Source organism: Procambarus clarkii, chromosome 14, assembly GCF_040958095.1.
Source record: "Procambarus clarkii isolate CNS0578487 chromosome 14, FALCON_Pclarkii_2.0, whole genome shotgun sequence".
In the NCBI taxonomy this organism is placed as follows: Eukaryota; Metazoa; Arthropoda; class Malacostraca; order Decapoda; family Cambaridae; genus Procambarus; species Procambarus clarkii.
Genome location: NC_091163.1, coordinates 41,381,609 through 41,390,650, shown reverse-complemented (window position 1 = coordinate 41,390,650; position 9,042 = coordinate 41,381,609).

Here is a 9,042-nt window from a genome sequence, read left to right as displayed (position 1 = left end):
CTACGCAGCCACTAAGGCGCCGGGGTGGTTGTACACTACGCTCCCACTAAGGTGCCGGGTGTTGTACACTACACTGCCACTAAGGTGCCGGGGTGTTGTACACTACACTGCCACTAAGGTCCGGGGTGTTGGACACTACACTCCCAGTAAGGCACCGGGTGGTTGTACACTACGCTGCCACTAAGGTGCCGGGGTGTTGTACACTACAGTCCCACTAAGGCACCGGGGGTGTGTACACTACACTGCCACTAAGGTGCCGGGTGTTGTACACCTACACTGCCACTAAGGTGCCAGGGTGTTGTACACTACACTGCACTAAGGTGCCGGGGTGTTGTACACTACACTGCCACTAAGGTGCCGGGGTGTTGTACACTACACTGCCACTAAGGTGCCGCGGTGTTGTTACACTACGCTGCCACTAAGGCGCCGGGGTGTTGTACACTAACACTGCCACTAAGGCGCCGGGGTGTTGTACACTACACTGCCACTAGGCGCCGGGGTGTTGTACACTACCGCTGCCACTAAGGCACTGGGGTGTTGTACACTACACTCCCACTAAGGTGCCGGGGTGTTGTACACTACGCTGCCACTAAGGTGCCGGGGTGTTGTACACTACGCTGCCACTAAGGCACCGGGGTGTTGTACACTACACTCCCACTAAGGTGCCGGGGTGTTGTACACTACGCTGCCACTAAGGTGCCGGGTGTTGTACACTACACTGCCACTAAGGCGCCGGGGTGTTGTACACTACGCTGCCACTAAGGTGCCGGGGTGTTGTACACTACACTCCCACTAAGGTGCCGGGATGTTGTACACTACGCTGCCACTAAGGCACCGGGGTGTTGTACACTACGCTGCCACTAAGGCACCGGGGTGTTGTACACTACGCTGCCACTAAGGTGCCGGGGTGTTGTACACTACACTGCCACTAAGGTGCCGGGGTGTTGTACACTACACTCCCACTAAGGCACCGGGGTGTTGTACACTACGCTGCCACTAAGGTGCCGGGGTGTTGTACACTACGCTGCCACTAAGGTGCCGGGTGTTGTACACTACGCTGCCACTAAGGTGCCGGGGTGTTGTACACTACGCTGCCACTAAGGCACCGGGGTGTTGTACACTACGCTGCCACTAAGGTGCCGGGGTGTTGTACACTACACTCCCACTAAGGCGCCGGGGTGTTGTACACTACGCTGCCACTAAGGCACCGGGGTGTTGTACACTACGCTGCCACTAAGGTGCCGGGGTGTTGTACACTACGCTGCCACTAAGGCACCGGGGTGTTGTACACTACGCTGCCACTAAGGTGCCGGGGTGTTGTACACTACACTCCCACTAAGGCCGCCGGGGTGTTGTACACTACACTGCCACTAAGGCACCGGGGTGTTGTTACACTACGCTGCCACTAAGGTGCCGGGGTGTTGTACACTACGCTGCCACTAAGGCACCGGGGTGTTGTACACTACGCTGCCACTAAGGTGCCTGGGTGGTTGTACACTACACTCCCACTAAGGCGCCGGGGTGTTGTACACTACGCTGCCACTAAGGCACCGGGGTGTTGTACACTACGCTGCCACTAAGGCACCGGGGTGTTGTACACTACGCTGCCACTAAGGTGCCTGGGTGTTGTACACTACGCTCCCACTAAGGCACTGGGTGTTGTACACTACACTGCCACTAAGGCACCGGGTGTTGTACACTACGCTGCCACTAAGGCGCCGGGGTGTTGTACACTACGCTGCCACTAAGGTGCCGGGGTGTTGTACACTACACTCCCACTAAGGCACCGGGGTGTTGTACACTACGCTGCCACTAAGGTGCCGGGGTGTTGTACACTACGCTGCCACTAAGGCACCGGGGTGTTGTACACTACACTGCCACTAAGGCACCGGGGTGTTGTACACTACCCTGCCACTAAGGCACCGGGGTGTTGTACACTACGCTGCCACTAAGGTGCCGGGTGTTGTACACTACACTCCCACTAAGGTGCCGGGGTGTTGTACACTACGCTGCCACTAAGGTGCCGGGGTGTTGTACACTACGCTGCCACTAAGGTGCCGGGGTGTTGTACACTACACTCCCACTAAGGTGCCGGGGTGTTGTACACTACACTGCCACTAAGGCACCGGGGTGTTGTACACTACGCTGCCACTAAGGTGCCGGGGTGTTGTACACTACACTGCCACTAAGGCACCGGGGTGTTGTACACTACGCTGCCACTAAGGCGCCGGGGTGTTGTACACTACGCTGCCACTAAGGTGCCGGGGTGTTGTACACTACGCTGCCACTAAGGTGCCGGGGTGTTGTACACTACGCTGCCACAAAGGCGCCGGGGTGTTGTACACTACGCTGCCACTAAGGTGCCGGGGTGTTGTACACTACGCTGCCACTAAGGTGCCGGGGTGTTGTACACTACGCTGCCACTAAGGTGCCGGGTGTTGTACACTACGCTGCCACTAAGGCGCCGGGGTGTTGTACACTACGCTGCCACTAAGGTGCCGGGGTGTTGTACACTACACTCCCACTAAGGCACCGGGTGTTGTACACTACGCTGCCACTAAGGTGCCGGGGTGTTGTACACTACACTCCCACTAAGGCACCGGGGTGTTGTACACTACACTGCCACTAAGGCACCGGGGTGTTGTACACTACGCTGCCACTAACGTGCCGGGGTGTTGTACACTACACTGCCACTAAGGCACCGGGGGTGTTGTACACTACGTTGCCACTAAGGTGCCGGGGTGTTGTACACTACACTGCCACTAAGGCACCGGGTGTTGTACACTACACTCCCACTAAGGCGCCGGGGTGTTGTACACTACACTCCCACTAAGGCACCGGGGTGTTGTACACTACGCTGCCACTAAGGCGCCGGGGTGTTGTACACTACACTCCCACTAAGGCACCGGGGTGTTGTACACTACGCTGCCACTAAGGCACCGGGGTGTTGTACACTACACTGCCACTAAGGTGCCGGGGTGTTGTACACTACACTCCCACTAAGGCACCGGGGTGTTGTACACTACACTGCCACTAAGGTGCCGGGGTGTTGTACACTACACTGCCACTAAGGTGCCGGGGTGTTGTACACTACACTGCCACTAAGGCGCCGGGGTGTTGTACACTACACTGCCACTAAGGTGCCGGGGTGTTGTACACTACACTGCCACTAAGGCACTGGGGTGTTGTACACTACACTGCCACTAAGGTGCCGGGGTGTTGTACACTACACTCCCACTAAGGCACCGGGGTGTTGTACACTACACTGCCACTAAGGTGCCGGGGTGTTGTGCACTACACTGCCACTAAGGTGCCGGGGTGTTGTACACTACACTGCCACTAAGGTGCCGGGGGTGTTGTACACTACACTCCCACTAAATCGCCGGGGTGTTGTACACTACACTCCCACTAAGGTGCCGGGGTGTTGTACACTACGCTGCCACTAAGGTGCCGGGGTGTTGTACACTACGCTCCCACTAAGGCGCCGGGGTGTTGAACACTACGCTCCCACTAAGGTGCTGGGGTGTTGTACACTACGCTGCCACTAAGGCGCCGGGGTGTTGTACACTACACTCCCACTAAGGCGCCGGGGTGTTGTACACTACACTGCCACTAAGGCGCCGGGGTGTTGTACACTACGCTGCCACTAAGGCACCGGGGTGTTGTACACTACGCTGCCACTAAGGCGCCGGGGTGTTGTACACTACGCTCCCACTAAGGTGCCGGGGTGTTGTACACTACACTCCCACTAAGGTGCCGGGATGTTGTACACTACGCTGCCACTAAGGCACCGGGGTGTTGTACACTACGCTGCCACTAAGGCACCGGGGTGTTGTACACTACGCTGCCACTAAGGTGCCGGGGTGTTGTACACTACACTGCCACTAAGGCACCGGGGTGTTGTACACTACACTCCCACTAAGGCGCCGGGGTGTTGTACACTACACTCCCACTAAGGCACCGGGGTGTTGTACACTACGCTGCCACTAAGGCGCCGGGGTGTTGTACACTACACTCCCACTAAGGCACCGGGGTGTTGTACACTACGCTGCCACTAAGGCACCGGGGTGTTGTACACTACACTGCCACTAAGGTGCCGGGGTGTTGTACACTACACTCCCACTAAGGCACCGGGGTGTTGTACACTACACTGCCACTAAGGTGCCGGGGTGTTGTACACTACACTGCCACTAAGGTGCCGGGGTGTTGTACACTACACTGCCACTAAGGCGCCGGGGTGTTGTACACTACACTGCCACTAAGGTGCCGGGGTGTTGTACACTACACTGCCACTAAGGCACTGGGGTGTTGTACACTACACTGCCACTAAGGTGCCGGGGTGTTGTACACTACACTCCCACTAAGGCACCGGGGTGTTGTACACTACACTGCCACTAAGGTGCCGGGGTGTTGTGCACTACACTGCCACTAAGGTGCCGGGGTGTTGTACACTACACTGCCACTAAGGTGCCGGGGTGTTGTACACTACACTCCCACTAAATCGCCGGGGTGTTGTACACTACACTCCCACTAAGGTGCCGGGGTGTTGTACACTACGCTGCCACTAAGGTGCCGGGGTGTTGTACACTACACTCCCACTAAGGCACTGGGGTGTTGTACACTACGCTGCCACTAAGGTGCCAGGGTGTTGTACACTACACTGCCACTAAGGTGCCGGGGTGTTGTACACTACACTCCCACTAAGGTGCCGGGGTGTTGTACACTACACTGCCACTAAGGCACCGGGGTGTTGTACACTACACTGCCACTAAGGCGCCGGGGTGTTGTACACTACACTCCCACTAAGGTGCCGGGGTGTTGTACACTACGCTGCCACTAAGGCACCGGGGTGTTGTACACTACACTGCCACTAAGGCGCCGGGGTGTTGTACACTACGCTGCCACTAAGGTGCCAGGGTGTTGTACACTACGCTGCCACTAAGGCACCGGGGTGTTGTACACTACACTGCCACTAAGGTGCCGGAGTGTTGTACACTACACTCCCACTAAGGCGCCGGGGTGTTGTACACTGCACTGCCACTAAGGTGCCGGGGTGTTGTACACTACGCTGCCACTAAGGCGCCGGGGTGTTGTACACTACACTCCCACTAAGGTGCCGGGGTGTTGTACACTACGCTGCCACTAAGGTGCCGGGGTGTTGTACACTACACTCCCACTAAGGCACCGGGGTGTTGTACACTACACTCCCACTAAGGCGCCGGGGTGTTGTACACTACGCTGCCACTAAGGTGCCGGGGTGTTGTACACTACACTGCCACTAAGGCGCCGGGGTGTTGTACACTACACTGCCACTAAGGCGCCGGGGTGTTGTACACTACGCTGCCACTAAGGCACTGGGGTGTTGTACACTACACTCCCACTAAGGTGCCGGGGTGTTGTACACTACGCTGCCACTAAGGTGCCGGGGTGTTGTACACTACGCTGCCACTAAGGCACCGGGGTGTTGTACACTACACTCCCACTAAGGTGCCGGGGTGTTGTACACTACGCTGCCACTAAGGTGCCGGGGTGTTGTACACTACACTGCCACTAAGGCGCCGGGGTGTTGTACACTACGCTGCCACTAAGGTGCCGGGGTGTTGTACACTACGCTGCCACTAAGGCGCCGGGGTGTTGAACACTACGCTGCCACTAAGGTGCCGGGGTGTTGTACACTACGCTGCCACTAAGGCGCCGGGGTGTTGTACACTACACTCCCACTAAGGCGCCGGGGTGTTGTACACTACACTCCCACTAAGGTGCCGGGGTGTTGTACACTACACTGCCACTAAGGCACCGGGGTGTTGTACACTACACTCCCACTAAGGTGCCGGGGTGTTGTACACTAGGCTGCCACTAAGGCACCAGGGTGTTGTACACTACGCTGCCACTAAGGTGCCGGGGTGTTGTACACTACGCTCCCACTAAGGCGCCGGGGTGTTGAACACTACGCTCCCACTAAGGTGCTGGGGTGTTGTACACTACGCTGCCACTAAGGCGCCGGGGTGTTGTACACTACACTCCCACTAAGGCGCCGGGGTGTTGTACACTACACTGCCACTAAGGCGCCGGGGTGTTGTACACTACGCTGCCACTAAGGCACCGGGGTGTTGTACACTACGCTGCCACTAAGGCGCCGGGGTGTTGTACACTACGCTCCCACTAAGGTGCCGGGGTGTTGTACACTACACTCCCACTAAGGTGCCGGGGTGTTGTACACTACGCTGCCACTAAGGCACCGGGGTGTTGTACACTACGCTGCCACTAAGGCACCGGGGTGTTGTACACTACGCTGCCACTAAGGTGCCGGGGTGTTGTACACTACACTGCCACTAAGGTGCCGGGGTGTTGTACACTACACTCCCACTAAGGCACCGGGGTGTTGTACACTACGCTGCCACTAAGGTGCTGGGGTGTTGTACACTACACTGCCACTAAGGCGCCGGGGTGTTGTACACTACGCTGCCACTAAGGCACCGGGGTGTTGTACACTACGCTGCCACTAAGGTGCCGGGGTGTTGTACACTACGCTGCCACTAAGGCACCGGGGTGTTGTACACTACGCTGCCACTAAGGTGCCGGGGTGTTGTACACTACGCTGCCACTAAGGCACCGGGGTGTTGTACACTACGCTGCCACTAAGGTGCCTGGGTGTTGTACACTACGCTCCCACTAAGGCACCGGGGTGTTGTACACTACACTGCCACTAAGGCACCGGGGTGTTGTACACTACGCTGCCACTAAGGCGCCGGGGTGTTGTACACTACGCTGCCACTAAGGTGCCGGGGTGTTGTACACTCCCACTAAGGCACCGGGGTGTTGTACACTACGCTGCCACTAAGGTGCCGGGGTGTTGTACACTACGCTCCCACTAAGGCACCGGGGTGTTGTACACTACACTGCCACTAAGGCACCGGGTGTTGTACACTACGCTGCCACTAAGGCACCGGGGTGTTGTACACTACGCTGCCACTAAGGTGCCGGGGTGTTGTACACTACACTCCCACTAAGGTGCCGGGGTGTTGTACACTACGCTGCCACTAAGGTGCCGGGGTGTTGTACACTACGCTGCCACTAAGGTGCCGGGGTGTTGTACACTACACTCCCACTAAGGTGCCGGGGTGTTGTACACTACACTGCCACTAAGGCACCGGGGTGTTGTACACTACGCTGCCACTAAGGTGCCGGGGTGTTGTACACTACACTGCCACTAAGGAACCGGGGTGTTGTACACTACGCTGCCACTAAGGCGCCGGGGTGTTGTACACTACGCTGCCACTAAGGTGCCGGGGTGTTGTACACTACGCTGCCACTAAGGTGCCGGGGTGTTGTACACTACGCTGCCACTAAGGCGCCGGGGTGTTGTACACTACGCTGCCACTAAGGTGCCGGGGTGTTGTACACTACGCTGCCACTAAGGTGCCGGGGTGTTGTACACTACGCTGCCACTAAGGTGCCGGGGTGTTGTACACTACGCTGCCACTAAGGCGCCGGGGTGTTGTACACTACGCTGCCACTAAGGTGCCGGGGTGTTGTACACTACACTCCCACTAAGGCACCGGGGTGTTGTACACTACACTGCCACTAAGGCACCGGGGTGTTGTACACTACGCTGCCACTAAGGTGCCGGGGTGTTGTACACTACACTGCCACTAAGGCACCGGGGTGTTGTACACTACGCTGCCACTAAGGTGCCGGGGTGTTGTACACTACACTGCCACTAAGGCACCAGGGTGTTGTACACTACACTCCCACTAAGGCGCCGGGGTGTTGTACACTACACTCCCACTAAGGCACCGGGGTGTTGTACACTACGCTGCCACTAAGGCGCCGGGGTGTTGTACACTACACTCCCACTAAGGCACCGGGGTGTTGTTCACTACGCTGCCACTAAGGCACCGGGGTGTTGTACACTACACTGCCACTAAGGTGCCGGGGTGTTGTATACTACACTCCCACTAAGGCACCGGGGTGTTGTACACTACACTGCCACTAAGGTGCCGGGGTGTTGTACACTACACTGCCACTAAGGTGCCGGGGTGTTGTACACTACACTGCCACTAAGGCGCCGGGGTGTTGTACACTACACTGCCACTAAGGTGCCTGGGTGTTGTACACTACACTGCCACTAAGGCACTGGGGTGTTCTACACTACACTGCCACTAAGGTGCCGGGGTGTTGTACACTACACTCCCACTAAGGCACCGGGGTGTTGTACACTACACTGCCACTAAGGTGCCGGGGTGTTGTGCACTACACTGCCACTAAGGTGCCGGGGTGTTGTACACTACACTGCCACTAAGGTGCCGGGGTGTTGTACACTACACTCCCACTAAGGCGCCGGGGTGTTGTACACTACACTTCCACTAAGGTGCCGGGGTGTTGTACACTACGCTGCCACTAAGGTGCCGGGGTGTTGTACACTACACTGCCACTAAGGCGCCGGGGTGTTGTACACTACGCTCCCACTAAGGTGCCAGGGTGTTGTACACTACGCTGCCACTAAGGTGCCGGGGTGTTGTACACTACACTCCCACTAAGGCGCCGGGGTGTTGTACACTACACTGCCACTAAGGTGCCGGGGTGTTGTACACTACGCTGCCACTAAGGCACCGGGGTGTTGTACACTACGCTGCCACTAAGGTGCCGGGGTGTTGTACACTACACTCCCACTAAGGCGCCGGGGTGTTGTACACTACACTCCCACTAAGGCGCCGGGGTGTTGTACACTACACTCCCACTAAGGTGCCGGGGTGTTGTACACTACACTCCCACTAAGGTGCCGGGGTGTTGTACACTACGCTGCCACTAAGGCGCCGGGGTGTTGTACACTACACTCCCACTAAGGCGCCGGGGTGTTGTACACTACACTCCCACTAAGGCGCCGGGGTGTTGTACACTACACTCCCACTAAGGCGCCGGGGTGTTGTACACTACACTCCCACTAAGGCGCCGGGGTGTTGTACACTACACTCCCACTAAGGCGCCAGGGTGTTGTACACTACACTCCCACTAAGGCGCCGGGGTGTTGTACACTACAGT